Source organism: Micromys minutus (assembly GCF_963924665.1).
Source record: "Micromys minutus genome assembly, chromosome: 1".
In the NCBI taxonomy this organism is placed as follows: Eukaryota; Metazoa; Chordata; class Mammalia; order Rodentia; family Muridae; genus Micromys; species Micromys minutus.
The window spans coordinates 214,761,834-214,781,095 of NC_137969.1; the positions used below are offsets into that span (position 1 = coordinate 214,761,834).

The 19,262-nt window shown below is 45.4% G+C and overlaps 1 long non-coding RNA gene across 2 annotated transcripts; it reads left to right on the forward strand.

Annotated features, from left to right (window-relative positions):
* Positions 1 to 12,292: 12,292 nt before the first annotated feature.
* On the forward strand, positions 12,293 to 19,053 carry LOC308431463. 2 transcript variants are annotated; one of them, XR_013975373.1, is made up of 4 exons: positions 12,293 to 12,453; positions 12,580 to 12,698; positions 16,883 to 17,004; positions 18,221 to 19,053. It is a non-coding gene; the product is annotated as an uncharacterized lncRNA (long non-coding RNA). The 2 variants fall into 2 exon arrangements; XR_013975374.1 differs by having other exon boundaries at positions 16,883 to 16,974.
* The last annotated feature ends 209 nt before the right edge of the window (positions 19,054 to 19,262 follow it).

Consider the following 19,262-nt stretch of genomic DNA (forward strand, 5'->3'; position numbering starts at 1 on the left):
AGAGCTTCCAGGGGGTTTGGAGCTACACTTCTAGAAAGAGGTCTGACCTTATGAAATCCTTGCTTCCTAGGGATACATTGTTTCTGAAAAACCTTTCTGTCTTTCTTTCTGTCTTCATCTTGAAGCAGGAGCTTACCTTTTTTAAAAAAAAAATCACATTAACACCAGGGAGTGTTTTCCTTGCTTGACTGGTTCATACTACTCTATTCAGGTTTCAGTCAAAAGTTTCTACACCCTGCTGGGCGTGGGAGGCGGTGACTCACCACCTGAGCGAAGTCTCTGGTATTGCAAGAAGACTGGGGACTTCTCAGTTCAGCCCTACTAGGCTGAGTTGTTCTTCCCTGTTCTCTCTTGAATATGGGCATGGCTGCTTGCTCCTAAGGAAAACCAGTCAGATGAGTATTCAAATATTAAATTAATTCCTCTCTAAGTGGCCCAGCAAGTTTTTACTAGAAACTTAAACAGGAGCATGAGGAAAAAGAGAGGTAGGGACAGGAGAGGCTGAGCTGAAAGGGCAAAGGAAATTGGAAACTTTTCTGTTTTTTTTTTTTTTTTCAATGTTTCCTTTGTCTCTGATCTTGGTGCCTTTGTGCACAAGTAGATCAAGAATATACCTGAGTGAAAAATAACCACAGATTAAACTATTTGTGTCACTAAGCCTTGTCTTCCCTGACTCTGTGACCTGTCTGGCCTATTTACTACTCAGAGGGGCGATCTAACTCAGTGAATTACTGTTCCTGTTATCGCTGGTCCTCACCCTCCTCCAAATTAAGGACTTACCCAGAACCCAGCTGGCTGCTGTCTAGCTGGAGGTAGGATGCCAGTGGGGTCTGGGGAGTAAGGGGTATCTAATGGAACAGTGAGAGATAGAAGCCACACACTGGTGAATTCCGGCTACATCTGAGGTTTCTTTTGGTTCTCACGCTCAATCACTGAGCTCTATTACCCTGGGCTGGAATTCAGTGTGTAAAAGGAATTCACTGTGTAGCACAGGCTGGTCTCCTGGCCTTCCTCCTGCCTCAGACACCCACGTGCTTGGATTACAGAGCGCTAGGATTACAGGTGTGAACCACCACACCCAGCTCTCCCACAGACATCTATTTCTAGATGGTAGCTTGTTATATTTCTTACTCAAAGTCTCCTTCCTTCCTCCTGGCTCACTCCCTATTTCTTCCTATCTATGTTATGAGCCTATCAGGAGGTGTGCCTGAAGGTATTTAAATTTTGTTTATTTATTCATTTATTTATTTTTGTTCTTAGCTTCAAGCCAAACCTGACCTATAGGCCTAGCCAGGGAATTATCTAAAAAGTACTTTCCAGAACCAGATGGCTTCACAGGTACTTTCTAACCAACATTACGAAGAAATTAACACCAATGCTTCTTCAGGTTTTTCCAAAAATTGAAAAAGGGATATTTCCTAAGTCATTCTGTGAGCCTGGCTTTAACCTGGGTCAGAAGCCAGAAAAAGATGCCACAAGAAAACCAAGTCACCAAGCCGTCTCTGTTGGGAATGCAGACTGTAAAAGTCCTCAGCACAATTTTAATGAATAGAATTAAGCAACATATTAGAAGAGTTACATACACACCATAGCCAAGTGGGGCTTGTTCCCCAGAGACAAGGTTGGCTCCACACATGCAAATCAATCATTGCAAACGATTAATAAAATGGAGATGAGCAGATGATCATCTTAATTGATCTAGAAAACACATTTGACCTAATTCATATCCTATCATCTTATAAAACAGCCAGTGAACTAGAAACAGAAGGGAACTTCTTCAGTGTGATAAAGACAGTAGGAAAACTCCAGCAGTTGCCTGGAAGTGAGAAGCTGAAAGCGCTTCTACTTAAATCAGGAGTAAGAGATGCAGTCTCATAGTGAATGCTGAATATTTCACACTGTAACAATTCAATCAAAGATCCGAAGTAGCTCAAGCTGGCAATTAAAGGACATAAAATATAAATAAATTGAAAAAAAATAAACAAAATTATGTTTGCAGATGGTGTGTTCTAACTTGTAGAAAACCTTAGCAAGGCAGTGGTGGTGTATGCCTTTAATCCCAGCACTTGGAGGCAGGATTTGAGGCCAGGCTGGTCTACATAGTGAATGCTGGAACAGCGAGGTCTATGTAAAGAAACCCTGTCTCAGGATAAAAGAAAACAAAACCCAAACCCCAAAACATAAAACGTGTGGAATACACATTAAAAAATTAATCAAAGTAGGAGTCTGGGGATGTCACTAGGGGCACTTGCCGAGTATGCATGAAGCCCTGGTTTTATTCTCAGTACCACAAAAACTTGGTGATGATGGTGTACTTTTATAATTCTAGCACGTGGTTAGGTGGAGGCAGGAGAATCAGGAGGTCAAAGCCATTCTTGATTACATAATAAACCTGAGGCCATTCTGGGCTACTTGAGACTATTTCAAAAACACATTCTTTCTCCCTCTCTCTCTCTCTCTCTCTCTCTCTCTCTCTCTCTGTCTCTCTCTCTCTCTCTCTCTCTCTCTCTCTCTCTCTCTCTCTCTCTCACACCACACACACACACACACACACACACATACACACACAGACACAAATACTCAGGCATGCACACGTACATGAATGCACATGTATAAAAATGCACCACGCTACCACTACCACCAATACCATTACCACCAACAAAAAACCAGCAAAGCTGAAACAGAAATTCAACATACTTGTAAGAAAATTCAGAAAGCAACTCCACTTCCAATAGTATCATAAGTGGAATATACCCTGGTAATTTTAGCCAGTGTGAGCTAAAACTCCTACACAACAATAGAACACTGATGGAAGATGTGAAAACTGATGGAAGCAGAGAAAGATACTCTTTGTGGGTTGGAAAATTCAATATTGTTAAGATGGAAATGATACCCAGATTCATATACATACTTTAATCCCTATTAAAGTCCCAGTGGCATTATTTCAAACAGAGATAGAAAACCCTACTTTAAAATTCATATAGAATCTCAAAAAAAAAAAAAAAAAAAAAAAAAAATCCCAAATAGCTAAAATAACCTTGAAAAGCAACAAAATCAAAGAACTTACTTTGTAGCCATGAGAACAGCATCAGAACCAGAAAGAGAATGCTGGCGTGGACGGAGTGGGATGTCTGCAGCTTGTCGATGGGAATGCAAAGGGTGCAGCTGCTTTAGGAACCAGCTGTGGTCCTACAAAGCAGTTTCCATACATAATAAAATAAAATACCATATAATCCAGCACGTTTTCTCCTGTGCGTGTGTGTGTATTACAAAAATGCAAGTAGGAACTCAAATGATACAGTACAACACTGCTCACAGCAGCATTATCAAGAATAGCCAGAAGCCAAAGCAGTCTGCCCACCAAATGGGTAAGTTGATTTAAAAGAATAGCCCATGAATACTTGGGAATAGTGAGGGAAATTCTGATACTTGCGTGCTATGGCCAAGTTGACAGCACTGTACTGAGTGACACCAAGATACCAAAGATGTATGTAGTAAGATGCCCCGTCTATAGGGTTCTGTCCTGGCTAGGTTTTTGTTATGACAAAAGCTGAGGGGCTGGAGAGATGGCTCCGTGGTTAGGAACACTGACTGCTCTTCCAGAGGTTCTGAGTTTAATTCCCAGCAACCACATGGTGACTTACAACCATCTGTAATAAAATCTGATGCCCTCTTCTGGTGTGTCTGAAGACAGCTACAGTGAACTCATATAAATAAGAAATAAATCTTTTAAAAGCTGAGATTCTAGGAGGACAGAATCTCAGTTGAGAAAAATGCCTTCATCAGATTGGCCCGTAGGCAGGCTTGTGGGGCACTTTCTTGATTAGTGATTGATTTAGGAGGGCACAGCCACTTTGGGCAGTGCCACCCTGGGCACATAGGTATCTATCTGGGCTGTGTCTATATCTATGTCTATGTATGTTTATAAAAGCAAGCTGAGTAAATCACAGAGAGCCTGTCAGTAAGCAGCTTCAGTGTCTGCCTCCAGGTCCCTGCCCTGATTTCCCTTCACTATGGGCATGAACCAGGAGTAAACCAAATATGCCCACTCCTCCTCAAGATGCTTCTCGCCTTGGTGTTTTATTTCAGGAACAGAAAGTAAGCTAGAAAAAGTGCCCAGGACCAGATAGAAAGTCCAAGAGAGGTCACAGGAGGTAGGGGATGAGAACTTGGGAGTTACTCGCCTGTGATACAATGTTTCTGTTTGAGGTGATCAAAAAGTTCTGAACATGGCTAGCAGTAATAACCATTCAACAGTCTGAATACGCTCAATGCCAATGAGATGAATGCTTAGAATGATTATAGTCAAGAAGGGGGAAAATCACGGTGGTAAATTTCATCCTGTATATTTTACCACAGTAAATATGTTTTTAAAATGCATAGTCCAGGGTCCCATCCTAGGAACAAGTGAGAGGCTGATGCGGTGTGTGAGGCGAGAACCTGAGGAAGGGAACAGGCAAAAGTAGTTAGGTGCAGAAACTAGTCTAAGTTCCTTCAGAGCATCCAGGGAGAGGACCCTGTCTTCTCTCTGTCCAGGGAGTTTGACCCTGAGGGAAGCTAACCCTGTGTTAGCTTCGCATCCCAAAAGTGGGCAGCTGGAGGGAGTGCTACCTCTGTGGGAGTGCTGACCTGCCCCACCCTCAGGCAGATTAGTTTATTATTGAAAAGTGCTTCAGAAACACACCCAGGAGCTTATTCACTGGCCGCATAGGAGCTGGCACTTCTGAGAGAGGGCACAGAACTTATTTAGGTGCTTAGGTGCTGCAGAGCTCTCGTAAAGGTCAGAGACCAACTTGTTGGAACCGGTTCTCTTCTCCACTGTGTAGGTCCTGGGAATTAAACAGTGTTGCTAGGACTTGGAGGAAAGATCCTTTAACTGAAGAGCCATCTTGTTGACCCACTGTGCCCCAGTATCCGTGGTGTCGGGGATTGAACGCAGCGCTTCATCGTAGGCAAGCACATGAGTGTGCTTACTGCTCAGTGGGAGGTCTTAGAGAAATGAATTGTAAGGTCTCTGATAAATAAGTCACAGCACATTTCATTATTCCCATTACAAATCATGCTTCAATGAACACTCTTGTCATAGACTGTGCATAAGGGTTAGTGTTTCTGAGGGCTGTATTCTTAGGGGCGGACTTTGTGGCTCAGGGCCTGCATGTTTAAGGAGGGCTATCATTTTTTGTTTGTTTGTTTGTTTGTTTTGTCCTGGCTGGAACTCACTCTGTAGACCATGAAGGCCTTGAACTCACAGAGATGCACTATACCTCTGCCTTCCGAGTGCTGGGGTTAAATCCGGGCGCTTGCCCAGGACATATTCTTAGGAGTGTACTTGTTGGTTCATAGGGCATGCACATTTAAGTTCTGATCAGTAACACCAAGTTTCTTCCTGAAAAGTCTGTTCAACCCTAAATATCATCATTTTAAAAATAAATATTATTTATTTTTATTGTATGTACAGGTGTTTGTCTGCATGTGTGTGTGTATCATGTATGTTCCTGCTGCCCACAGAGGCCAGAAGAGGGCACCAGATTTCTTAGAAATGAACTTATAAATGACTTCGAGCCACCATGTGGGAGTCGTGAACCAAACCCAGGTCCTCCGGAAGAGCAGCCACTGCTACTAACTGCTGAGCTGATGCTCTGACTTTAAAAATTATACATTGCCAATACCATGTGCAAGAATAAGCAGTGTGTTTTAAATGTCGTTACCCTGAAGTAACAGTTGGGCTTTTCACCCTAGTACATTAGTGTTGACAATTTGTACTTTTGGGTCACATTTTCCTTGAGCTATAAAAATACACGAAAACACATACAAAATATTGTTCAATTAGCACAAGATGAAATATTGCTCATACAGAAGGTTAAGGAATAGAATGTTACCAGAAGTTCCCTTGTGTGGAAAATGATCAGAGTCCTGACTTCTAACCACGATAGATTGGTCATGTCTGCTTCCCCCTTTATATAATTGGAAGTATAGTCTTCGTTCAACACAACAGCACATTTGAGCTCTTCCCATACTTGTGCATAGCTGTGAGACTCTTACACGCTTACCATGTGACTTATACCACATGTTTATTTACAGATGGGCACTCGAGTAGTTTCCAGCCTTCGGCCATGAGCACTCTTGTGCATGTCACATGACAGGAGTGCACGCATTTGTTATTGTACGTATGTGGAAGGTGGAACTCCAGGGTGAGTGTCGAGGCTCTAATCAGGTTGACTGGCTCATCTGTGAATTCCCTGATTGTTTGTTCTCTTGCCGTTGAGTGGCTTGCACCTTCGCACTGGTTCTGCTTGTCAGCTCTGGGCTGTTTCTGGTGTAATTTCTCCTAGCTTTCGTTTGTACTATGTCTTCTGCCGAGTTTAACACCTTCAGGTAATCACATCTGCAACTGTTTTTCTTTATGTTTTCTGCACTTCATAGCTTGCTCAGAAAGCTCTCTTCTGTCTCAAGTTGTAACACTTCTCCTTCCTTTCCTTCAAAGACTCATTGTGTTTTTGATTTTCACTTCATGGTTTCTAGTCAGATCAGTCCAGATTTTATTTTTGGAGGGTGAGAAACAGAGACTAATTAATTATCTAGCCCTCAGGGGAATGGACAAAATTAAACCATTGACTGCTCAGACCTCTTAGTAACTATTCTTAACATCTCAGAACAGAGGATAACATCAAAGAGATAAGAAACTATAAAAACATTTAAAGCTCACTTTTTCCACTCCCAAGTCTCTCTTAAGTGACACTTGTTATGGTCTCGTTGAGGTTGGTGTTGAGAGGTGTGGCTGTGTATGCTGTGTTTGGAAGCCCTCAGCCACTGTCTACTCGCTTGCTCTTAGAGCACAGAATGTGGCCACACATGAGTTTGTGTGCTTAGCAGAAGAAAGGCTTCATCCTGGAACCTCCAAGTAGCCTGAGGTCACACAGATTAGGAAGCCCCCTCTTTCCCTAGGCTTCAGCCCCCCTTAATCTAAGCAGGAATCTTAGATTACGTATGTGCTCTGTTTCTATCTTGAATTTACAACCCCTAGGCTGGCTTCCTGTAATGACCTCCTCAGGCAAAGCTGACCAGAGGAAACCTTTTTTTTTTTTTGGCTTGGCTTGGCTGAGGGATTGGCGCTGGGGTCATAGGAGGAGGAAGTATGTTTGAAGCTGCTTCGTTCTCTGCCTAATCTGAGTCAGGTCAGGCATGGCAGAACTGTGCTCAGTGCATAGTCAGTCAGTCACATGGCTGTGTGCAGACTCTCCAGAAGGCTCAGCGCACGCACGGTGCTCTTACCCTCTCCCCTCCTCCAGCGCCCCGTGCTCACACCCTCCTCTTCCCTACACGCTTGTGGTGAACGAAGACTGCTGTCTTCTTACCTTGGTTAACAGGTTGTGGGACTGGAGTCTGGGTAGGGTGGGGAGTGGCAACATCCCCCTTCTCTTGACAAAGAGCCTGGTTGAGGCTGCAGGTCTGACTATGCAACCGGCTGGGCTGCTTTTCTGGAAGATTGCTTTGTTGGCTGAGTTCCAGCAGTGTACTCCAAGGGGCCTGAAATGACAAGTCTTGCTGTTTGCCTTTGTAGTTTCCCATTCTAAGGATTTGCTGGCACTTGTTCTGGAAGCAATGGGCTCCTCTCTGCTCTTGCTCTTCATATCTGGCCAAGCCCTCCCCCCGTGTGTGTGTGTGTGTGTGTGTGTGTGTGTGTGTGTGTATGTGTGTTGTACATGTGTGATTACAAGGTTTTCTTCATGGGCAAGTTTTATGGCTGGGTTGTTTACAGCAGCAGAAAGGCTGCGATTAAAGATTTCCCTTTGATTTTAAGACTCACATATTCAGATTTGTGCTTTTGTGCGGAAAGATGATGCAGAATCTTGTAGTGAAGTTCAACCTCTCCCTAAGGGCCAATCCTTTGGGCTTTCTTCAGGACCGCTTCAGCAATATCAGAGAGAAATTGATGCGGGAGCAGCCAGTGTGCCAGTTTTCAAAGGAACAGGTGTGTTTTCTCACACATTTTGGGAGGGAAAGGAAGTCTTGGAGTTTTGAGGAAGTCGGGGTGAGGTCAGCAGAGACAGTTATTTATATCGGGTGATGTAGATCAAAGCCCCAGCTTTCGTTCTGCCGTCACGGAACCAGTTCGTAGAAGAGGAAGGGCGTATCTCGCCTTGTTCGAGATCTACTGCACTAAGAATTTCTAGTGTGGTTTAAATTGGGGGTAATCTGTATGGGGGCTCTGTGGTGTTAGAAGGGTGGTCACATGTTCCTCCTTCAGCCTGCTTTGTGGATAACATGGCTTACTTCCTGGTAGTCTATCGACGGAGACTGAGGGGTTTTTTTTGTTTTTGTTTTTTTGTTTTGTTTTGTTTGCTAACTTTCCCAAGATGATCTACAGTGTGAGCAGCCGTGTGTGTGTGTGTGTGTGTGTGTGTGTGTGAGTGTGTGTGTATCTTGGGGGTGTGTGTGGCTAAATTATCATTAAATTCAAAATGAGAATGTAGGACTCCAGCAAGTACCCACAACATGGGTCCCTGGGTCTCTATCATGTTTAAGGACGTCTTCTAGCTTTTCCATCTTTACAGCACTTGAGTTCTGATGCTTTTTCTCCCTCAGGCTCTTTTCATTATGGGAAATGGTCATGTCTGGGGACAAACATCTCAGAATCGTGAGGGAGAAACTTGGCAGTGAGACGAACTGTGTGAGATGCTTGCTGAGAACTGGGAAACAACACACCTCAGCAGCTCAGAAAGTTCTCAGCTTCTGGCTCAGAAACATGACTCAGAAGCCACACAGGGGAAGCACCCCCGCAGCCCTGAGGGGGCTCTCTCCCCGCTAGTCAGGAGCCAACAGGGGCCATTTCCGCATAGCAAGATGTGGCATCTGAGGGAAAACCAGCCTATCCCTGCTCCACCAGGCAAGACAGGAAGTGAAAGAGAGAACATTTGTCCTTCATAAGGGGAAGAGTTGGGGCAAATTGTCTGAAAGGCAAATATCCGTAATGATGGGGCAATGAGAAACCCCGAGAGGAGGGAAACAGACGTGCCTTGGCATAAACATTGAGATTTTTTTCTGGGGTTTGCTTAACCCCTGTCTTTGAAAGTTTGCCTTTTACGAGAATAAACACGGTTTAATAGTAAGCAAATATTGGTTCATATAATTAGAACCTGTTGAGTTGAACAGGAAGCACTGAAGGGGAGGCTGAAGGTGCTTGCAAGCAAGGCTGAAGTGAGGTTCTAGGCATGTCGGGTCCCTCTTCCTCCCAAGGGCAGTGTCCTTGAATGGGGCCACTGTGGATGGAAGAGGAAATAGACAACTTGTAAAAAGAATAGCCAGCACAGGAAGGCGCTGGACTTGTTGATGAGGTTCCTCAGGCACAGGGGAGGTATAAAGGTGTCCCTGGATTTTCAATTTTCCTCCTTGAATGGGTGTGGGCATCTCACACCCCATCCCTGTCCCTTTCAGAGTATGAAATGTGTAAGCTTCCTCCACCTTAGGGTTTGAGTATATTATCAACTCCATTTTAGGTTTCACAAACTATATAAAGAGTTCCCTCTGACTGGAGGAATAGGACGAGGAGGAGGAGAAAGAGGAGGAGGAAGAAGAGGAGGAGAAGGAGGAAGAAGAGGTGGAGGAGGAGGAAGAAGAGGAGGAGGAAGAAGAAGAGGAAGAGGAAGAAGAAGAGGAGGAGGAGGAAGAAGAGGAGGAGGAAGAAGAAGAGGAAGAGGAAGAAGAAGAGGAGGAAGAGGAGAAGGAGGAGGAGAAAGAAGAGGAGGAGGAAGAAGAGGAGGAGGAAGAAGAGGAGGAAGAGGAAGAAGAGGAGGAAGAGGAGGAGAAGGAGGAGGAGGAGGAGGAGGAGGAGGAGGAGGAGGAGGAAGAATCAGCCTGCTTTCTCAAATCCAGTTTCTTTTTGCAGATGGTTTTCATTTCTTTTTTTAATTAAATTCATTTATTTATTCCTTTACAAACCAATGTCAGCCCTTCTTCTCCTCCTAGTCCTCACAGGAGTCCTCTCCCAATTCTCCCCCTTCTCTTCAGTGTGTAAAACCAGATACACTTAATCTAATAGAACAGAAAGTGGGGGATAGCCTTGAGCTCATTGGTACAGGAGACAACTTCCTGAACAGAACAACAGTGGCTCAGATACTAAGGTCAAAATTAATAATAATAATGGGACCTCATGAAACTGAAAAGCTTTCGTAAGGCAAAGAACACCATCATCAGGACAAAATGACAGTTTACAGATTGGGAAAAGATCTTCACCAGCCCTGTATCTGACAGAGGGCTATTATTCCAATTTTTTTTAAAAAAACCCAAGAAGCTAGACACCAACACTCCAAATAACCCAGTTAAAAAGGTGGTACAGAGCTAAACAGAGAATTCTCAACAGAAGAATCTCGAATGGTCGAGAAGCACCTAAAGAAATGCTTAATGTCCTTAGTTACCAGGGAAATGCAAACCAGACCAACTCTGATACTGTACCTTACACCCATCAGAATGGCTAAAATCAAAAACTCAGGTGACGGCAGATGCTGGCAAGGATGTGGAGAAAGGGGAACACTCCGCCACTCCTGTGTATAGCCACTCTGAAAATCAATTTGGTAGTTTCTCAGAAGTTTGTCAATCATTCTACCTCAAGACCCAGCTGTACCACTCCTGGGCACATCCCCAGAAGCTGCTTCAGGAGGAAGTCATGTGAGTTCTCTCTGTCTTGCATTCCTTACATGCCCAGGTCTGGTCACATTAGGGCAGAGCCAGCAGCTGGCAGCTTTCATCCTCGGTGAGGACGTGAGGCAGGCCCAGCTCTGACCTGAGTGGAGACAAATGGACAAACATGACTCTGTAATGCAAAGGAAGATGTGATACCCACAGTGAGAGAAAAGACGAATCTCTGATGGAAACATTGATCTTATTAGGGAGATCTATCTGTGCTGACATTTGAAATAGACCTGAAGCATGAGCTGAACATTGACATTTAGAAAAGGGAATTGGGCTGGAGAGATAGCCCAGTGGTTAAGAACACTGACTGCTCTTCCACAGGTCCCGAGTTCAACTCTCAGCAAGCACATGGAGGCTCACAAATGTCTGCAACTCCAGTCCCTGGGAATCTGACACTCTCAGACACCAATACACATAAAAATAGATAATCTTTTAAAAAGGGTGTCACTAGTATTGTGTGTGTGTGTACATGTGGAAAAGTCAGTCTCTTCCTCAGTCACTCTCTACCTTGTTTTTGGAACTGGTTCTCTCACTGAACCTGGCTCACACGGATGTGACTGCCCTTCATCTCCCAGGAAGTGCCCATCTCTGCTCTTCCGGGCTGGGGTGACATTGAAAAGAACAGTTTTTGCCTGGGTGTTGGAGATCCGAATGCAGGTCCTCTGCATTAACAACAGGGCCTTGTCGCCAGCCCCCGAGTTACGGTGATCTTTGCAATCCCAGTTGTACCTGTATCTAATCACACCCTTTTGTAGGGCTGGTCTTAGCTGGCTCTCCTGCTCACAGGAACATCCGGACTGTTCTTTCACCTACCCTCAGCTTATGCAGCTGAAGAGAGATTGGCCTAACCTGGGCTATAAGGTAGGCAGTGGTCCAGTCTGGGCAATAAGAGAAACATATTTCCTTAGCACAGTGATTGGTAATTGATTCTGGGGTAAGCTTGTGTTTCAGATTGAACTAGTTTGAGAGTTTTGTTTTTATTTTTTTAAGTGATTAATTTACTTTAAAAATGAATGACAGGCAACAGGGCCTCTTCTTTCCGATAGGGACCCCAAACTGATGGGCTCTCATTCTGAAACTTCAGGGGACCTGTCTACAGAAGGACATGTCTAACAATAGAGATACCCGTTAATCCTTCATTTGAGCGGTTGGAGCCATCAGAAGTGAAACTCTACTCTTGAACATTTTAGGACCATAAGCCAATGCTCACTTTTAAAGTCAGCTTGCACTCTTCCTTAGAAAGAAAAAAAAATCTTGCAAAAGTTGTCACTCATGTCCTTTAAAAAGAAGCTGTGTGTGGTAAAGGAAGCTGCAGATATAAAGCAAGTTCCAGGTGAGCTTTGTAGCCCATGACAAAAAGACCTTGGGACTTGATTCTTAAAGTCTCCAGTCTGAGATCTTTTAAAACCATGGCTGACATCTATGTGCTGTGTATTTTTCCATGAATCAGAGAACAAATATGCAGCCCTGTAGCCACAGAGCATCCAAACTGCCAATCTGCCTCATGTTCCTTTCCAAGCCTTGTTTGTCATGTGTCACATGTACGTGAAGGGTCACATGACAGTCCGGCTGGATTTATTATCACTTCAATAGACTATCAAGAAAAGATCTACTAACCAAGAAGTAAATTTACACAGAGGCAGACGCTCGTCTCTACAACACATCTTCTGCTCCTCTGGGAAACCTGCTGCTAAAGGCTGCTTCTGAAAATGTACGAATACCATCGCTATTCCTGGCTGCTGCTCTGCCTCTGCTACTAAGAAGGTTTGTCTGCAATCTCTCTGAAGTTCAAACAGCTCGTCAAGGGAGTTTCTAACCCTTTTCCATAGGCGGAGAGTGAGGCAGACACTGTTAGTCAGTAGTCATTGGTTTTCTCCTTGGTCTCCACAGGCAGACAGATGCAGGTAGTGAGTACTTCCAGGTCAAAGTTGAAGTTCTCCTAGGCGTTTGCTCTGGACTCTGCTTAGCTGCGGATGTCCTTGTGATGAGTGGAAATCTGAGGATTCTTGGTAAGTGGTGATTTCTAGATATGGATTCTGGGACTTGATGCTTCTTTCTGTCTGGGACATGTGTGTGAGGCTAGTGACAAAGACACCCTGTTGTAGCCTTAAGGTGATCACAAAGAAGAAAGGCACATTTGAAAGCAGGGAAAAAGAAAAAGAAAAAAAGAACAAAAGAAGCAAGTGGCTTGTTTCCAGCCAGTGAAGACAGAACAGAACCCTGATTCTGAGAACCCGGAAGTTAAGGAGCTTCCTCACACTTCCATCAGAAGTGAGTCTCTGTTGTATAAGATGCTCAATCCACCCAGAGAGCCTGTCCCATTTGGTGTTGGGGAGACAGCTGCGGGAATCTGTGGGAGCAAAAAGAGGTGACACAGAAGTGGAGATGAAGTTGGGTAGACAAAAAATAAAGGTGAGAAAGGAGCTTCTAGCTGGACAAGATGAGTGGAGAGAGTCAGCATCAAGGATCCAGGGCCTACAAGCCGTCTGCGTGGTCGGGGCATAAAGCAGAAGGCAGGCAGCTGCACTAGGCGGCTCATTCAGCCATTGCTACAGAATTAGCCACCCTCAAAACCAAGTGGCTTACCTCCAGTTTATCAGTTCCCATAGTTCTACAGTTTGAGTTGAGTGCAGCTGGGTGGTTCTGTCTATAGAGTGCCAACTGGGGTCTTAACACTCACAAACAAAACAAAGCCTTTTTTACTTGACTCTCTGATGCCTCTACTTAACTGCCTGGGTCTCCCTCTCTCCCTTTGTCTTGGGTTTCTGCATAGCATGGTGATCTCCTGATAGTTGGACTACCTTCTGACTCTCCCAGCTCTCACACAAGAGGGCACCCCTCCCACCCAAGATAGGAGGTGCAGAGCAGATAGCCTAAGGGGCTGAAACTGCCTTAAGGGTTGAGGATACCTCCCCACTGCCCCAGGGTGGGGGAGGGTAGCCGAGAAAACATCTAAGGAGGCTTGAGAACATCCTTGAAAGGCTGAGAACACTCTCATGGGGCTAAGAACACTCCAGAAGGGCTGAGGATATTCCTGAGGGGGGGGGAACAAGTCTGAAGAAGTTGTGGATACTGGTAGAGATACTGGTCACACTCTCAGAGGCTGAGAACACTTTTGGACTGAGGAGGATGATCTCAGTGGCCTCCTCACGGCAATTCCTCCACTGTACTAAAATTTACCCAGCAAGAGAGACGGAGGGAAGAACAGATAAATTATAATGGTTGGTGGCTTAGGAGTCAAGCTGAGAGGGTTTAGTAAATTACAAGCTGAGAAGTATGCCCAAGGCTTCTAGGTGGTGGGATGGGTGTACGATTCCTAGCCCCACTGCTCAGTAGATAAGAGCATCCAGGGTGTGTTTAGGTAGAAGGCAGAATTTAGCCAGCAGGCAGCTTGGGTTTTGAGGTAGCAATGAGATGTCTGGAAGGATGTGGTCATGGTGTCTTAGTTCATGTTTCTATTTTTGTGAAGAGGCACCATGGCCACAGCAACTCTTAAAAGGATAGCATTTAACTGGGGTTGGCTTACAGTTCAGAGGTTTACTCCATTATCACCATGGTGGGAAGCATGGCTGCATGTAGGCTAACGCTGTGCTGGAGAGAGGAAGCTGATAGCAGGCAAGAGGAAGAGAGAGAGAGACACCGGGCTTGGCTTAAACTTTTGAAACCTCGAAGCCCACCTGAGTGACACATTTCCTCCAAGAAGTAGAACTTCCTATGAGCCTATGGGGACCATTTTCATTCATATCACCACACAGGGAGGGATGCAGGAATCTGAACTCCAGGAAAGAAGTGTTGAAGGCTGCAGGTTGGTGCCATTGGAAACCGAAGCAGCTGAGAACCACTAAGAGAGAGCTGGTATGAAACGGGAGCAAATCAAGGCTTGGTAGGGCTGAGGAGGGAGACGTCAGTTGTTCTCAGTCTTGCAGAGACTGTCATTGAGGCCTGTTGGGATAATCTCTTCTGTGTGGAAGCATCACCTGTCAATAAAAATATGATGGCTAATAAGGTGAGGCACGATTAGAAGGTGGGACTTTTGTCAAAGAGAGAGAGGAACTCTGGGAAATAGGCAGGAAGACTTGCCACCCAGACTCAGAGTATCAGATGTATGAAACTGAGGAGAGGTAACCAGCCATGTGGCAGACATAGAGCTGTATAAATGGGATAATTAAGTCACGAGCTAGATGGTGTGGGTGGAAAAGATTGCGGTTACAGAAGCCCTGAACTCACTAAGAGAACCTACCCTCCCTCCTCCCTACCCTTCTGCCCCCTTTGGTGGAAGACAGCACAGATTAGCTCTCCTGTCCCCTGAATTTCATTCTGCCTAGGTTCACCTGCCCATAGGTTGGCTTTCTCTTCTCTTCATAGCAGTGAATGGGGCTTCCTCAGCTTTCACAGACCCAACCAAAGTTCTTCCAAGGAACCCAAGCGCCCAGTAACCCCCTGGGCCCTTTTCCTCAATGTCAGAATCAATGTAAGGCCTTTTCTGACATACGCTCTGGCCTCCCAGATTAGAGGCTATTTTCCAGAAGAGTCTTCTGGGAGAAAGGTGAGGAGAGAGGTAGTGGAGTTGCATCCTGAAGTCTCTTTGGGTGCTGTGGCTTCTGTGTCCTCACTGTAAGTGCCCACGCTCAGCGCGCATGCTCCGCTTGGTCCCAGGCATTTTGGAGCCCACTGCCTTTTCCGAGTTTACTCTGGCAGCCCTGTTCTAGGGCTCCAGTGTTGAATATCCCAACACTGGGCTCATTGGAAACTTCACATCTTCAAGCAGCTGGCACCACACTGGTGTCTCACTCTTTCAGGCCTCTTCTTTTGAAAAAGGAATATAACATTATTAAAACATGATATGATTTCCTTTGGGTGGGTTTGTTGGCAGTAACAGCAATACACACAAGCTGTTCTGAGCGGCTTTGGTTGTCAGTTACATTGAGGGAAGGAGATCTGAGGAGGAGTACAGGCCGCTGGCTCTGATCTCAGTTCCCCATTCCCATTTCTTTGAGGTTAAAATAAACACAAGACATTGTCAGCCTGTTTATCCTTGATCCCTGGGCATTCTCTCTTTGCCTGTATCTTTTTGAACCAGAAAAAGAAAAGTTCTTTTCAATGGTGTGTGTGTGTGTGTGTGTGTATGACAGAGAGAGGCAGGCAGACAAAGAGAGACACAGACAGACGCACGCATGCACGCGTGTGCGAGCATACACACAGACACACAGAAACACACACAGAGGGAGAGAGACACAGAGAGAGACAGAGAGAGAGTTAGGTGTGTGTGTGGAAGCTGGAAGTTGACATGGGGATAGCTTCTTTAACTGAGTATCAGCTTTATGTTTTGAGTCAGTCTCCTACTGAACCTGATCCCACCATTTCTGCCTGAGTTGTACGCAGACTCTGGGGATGTGAACTCATGTCCTCAAGCTTGTACTGTGGCACGTGACCACCGAACCCTCTCCCCAGGCCTCTTTAGTTTCCAATTGGATCCCAAGGTGATGCTTACATTCTAAACGGGACAGAGACTCATGGGAGGCAGGTGAAGGAGAGGTGGAATGAGGGAGGGAGGGAGGGAGGGAGGGATGAGGTGAAGGTGAGGTGGATGGACAAGTCGCCATACACTGGAATGGAGGAAATGTAAAAAAAAAAAAAAAAAATCCAAAGCTTTCAGAAACACAGGAATTTCTCAAAGTACTTCTCCAAAAAGTCAATTTCAATAACAGTAGGAAAATGGATGTTGGGAAAGTTAGAGGGTCTCAGCTTGCTAAAAAAGAAAAAAAAAAAAAAAAAAAAACCAACAACAACACTGTTTTCAAGGGTATTACAGTCATCTAATACACTAAGCAAGGCAAGAACTTTAAAAAAAAGAAAACACTTCAATGATTCACTCCAAACTGAGATCTTAGAGTTGTTTCCAGGCGGGTTTATCCACCAGCTTGGAACTCACCAGCATAAAAGGCAGCCTTCTGCTGGGAGACACATGCCAAGGTAAGCAGGCACAGCAGAGAGGCAATCTGCGTCCTCATTCCTTCCAGGCACCGGGCTTCCACGCCACTGTGGGGCAGATCCTGTGAGCTCCTCTGCCCATCCCTCTGCCATGGCCTTCCAAGTGAGCCAGACATGGAAGGCTCAGTTGGTGACCTTGCCACTGCTTTGGGGTTCTCTTCTCTCATCTTCAGTATCTGAGCTCTCCTGCTGTGTTTTCTAGTTATCTGGACCCCTTCAGCCACCCCTCCGACTCTGTGGTTCTGTGATGGTCACTCAGCTCCAGCCCTGATAATCTGCTTGACTCTGGACCAGGTATTATTAGATGAATGTGCTGGAGGAGGGGTAAGTGTAAGACCCAGGAGCAACATTTTCAAGAAACTGCATTGTAATCCCATTCCCTGAAAAGAGATGTCATTTTGAAGGACTTTCCAGGCTTGTGTGTGCATGTGTGTAGGCGGTGGGGGGAGGGGATAAGGATAAGGCAGAGGAAGTTGGAGAGGAAGAGAAGGACGAGGGAGAAAACAGTGGCTATTATGTATTGCTTTGTTCATTTATGTCCCACCATGCAGTTACACTCAGGCACATTATCCTAGGCGCCCCTGATCAAATGTACACTGGTATAAAGTGGCCTATGGTCAAAGTAAGCCACTTTAAAGGAAAACTGAGCTACACACTTTCCACAAGCACCTTCAGTAATTCTTGCAAGGTTCCCTGACCCAGAAATCCCATTTCTAGGAATATATATGTATATATATATATATATCAGGAATAGTAAAAGTAACATTAGCTATCACCTACTGAACGCTGATTTCAGACTGAGGGCTTTTCCACATGTTGACTCAGCCCTAGAGCAGATAATATTATCCTGACGGGGAGACTGGGGGGACAAGGCCTTGTCCAGGACCTCTGCTACCAGGTCGGTCACCACCCATCTTTACCTCACAGAGGCAAGTGTCCTCTTCATTTCAAGGTTGTTGGTGGCAGGGGCAGCCCCCAAAGTCTGCCCTTCCATTCCGTGAGAAATGGCCCTACGCCCCAGAACCTGCAGTGCTTCCCCATTGGTCCAGGGCATTCCCCCTTCACCTCTCACACCAACCCAGTCTCCTTTCCTAGGGTCCCTCAATGCTTTGTGGTCTCTGAAGTGGGCCATGAAGTACCCCACCCCACCCCGGTCTCAGTGTTGTTCTAAAATGTAACCTGAGGGTCCAATTCAGAATTATCTGGGGGAGCGTCCACAGTGCTGGTCATCTGGCAACTGGAATCCCTGCTCCAGACCCTGGTTGTACACCACAGGAAGAGAGAGAGCTCAGTGGTGGGAGTCTCCCAGGAGCAGGGATGAGCACTTGGTGACAGATGGAGGATCTCCTTGGAGGGAAATGATAGTAAGAGCGGAGGAACACATGGAGAGACAGTTGTGGGTAACAGGAGAGGGTAAAGTGTGGGAGCTTTTGCAAGCAAGACAGGAAGCCTCGGGGCTAATCTGGAGAACCCCATCTGGGGTCTTTTGGGCTGGCAGCAGCCCTCTGACACTGTCTCTTTTATTCCCTTTCTCCCTCAGAAACGTACTTCAGTTCTTTAGAGAATAAGCTTTTGAAACCTGAACTCCAAACGCCAGCATGAGCCACTGGTTATAAAGTGGGTCACGAGGAAGTGGCAAGCAGCGTACAGACGATGTTTGGTGCTGAGTCAGACTTCTCCACACCATGTTATGAAATACACAGGAAGGGAAAATAAACAGATGACAGGATGGAAGGAATCCTACAGTATTTCCATGCCACAGACTAACACACACTTAGGGAGCTGGAGCATGCTCCCAAGGGCTGAAGAACTGGAATAAAAAGAGATAGGAAAGAAATGTCCCAGATGAGGTGGACAGCACCGGGGGTCACTTGGACCCCTTACCTGAGAGCATTGTCTGCCTGTGAGTCTTGGCACTTGCACACACACACACTTCTGTGGTGCATATGTTTGAGCATACCAGAGGTTGTTCCTTAGAAGCCAACTGCCTTGTTCTCTGAGTCAGAGCTTCTCTCGGGTTGCCCACGGGCCCCAGAGACCCCTCTGCACGTGCTTTCCAAGCTGGGCTTACAAATGTGTGCCACCGTACCCTTCACTGTTGTCGTTGCTGGTTTAATTTAAATTTGGATTTTGGGAACCAAACTCAGACCCTTACATAGACACAGAAACACTTTTGATGAGCTATCTTCCCGGCCCCAGATTTTTTAATGTGATAAATATGTAGAACATAAATATTATCACTGAACCATTATTTCCTTCTTAGACAGGAAGTTACTATGAGGCTTTGACTGGCCTAGAACGTGTTGTGTAGACCAAGCTGGCTGTAGACCCACACAGATATCTGCTTGCCTCCTGAAAACTGGAAATAAAGTTGTGTACCATCATTCCTGGCAATTTTAATCATTCTTAAGTGCAAGCACATCTTTGGTGTTGTGTGACTATTACGATTTCTAGAACTTTTTTATTTAAAAAAGTCTTCACAGAAACTGTACCAAAAAGCAATAATTCATTTTTTTCTCATACATAATCTCTTGGGAACATTTGAATTTGGTCACTCTGGGTGCATGTGCTTGTGTGTGTGT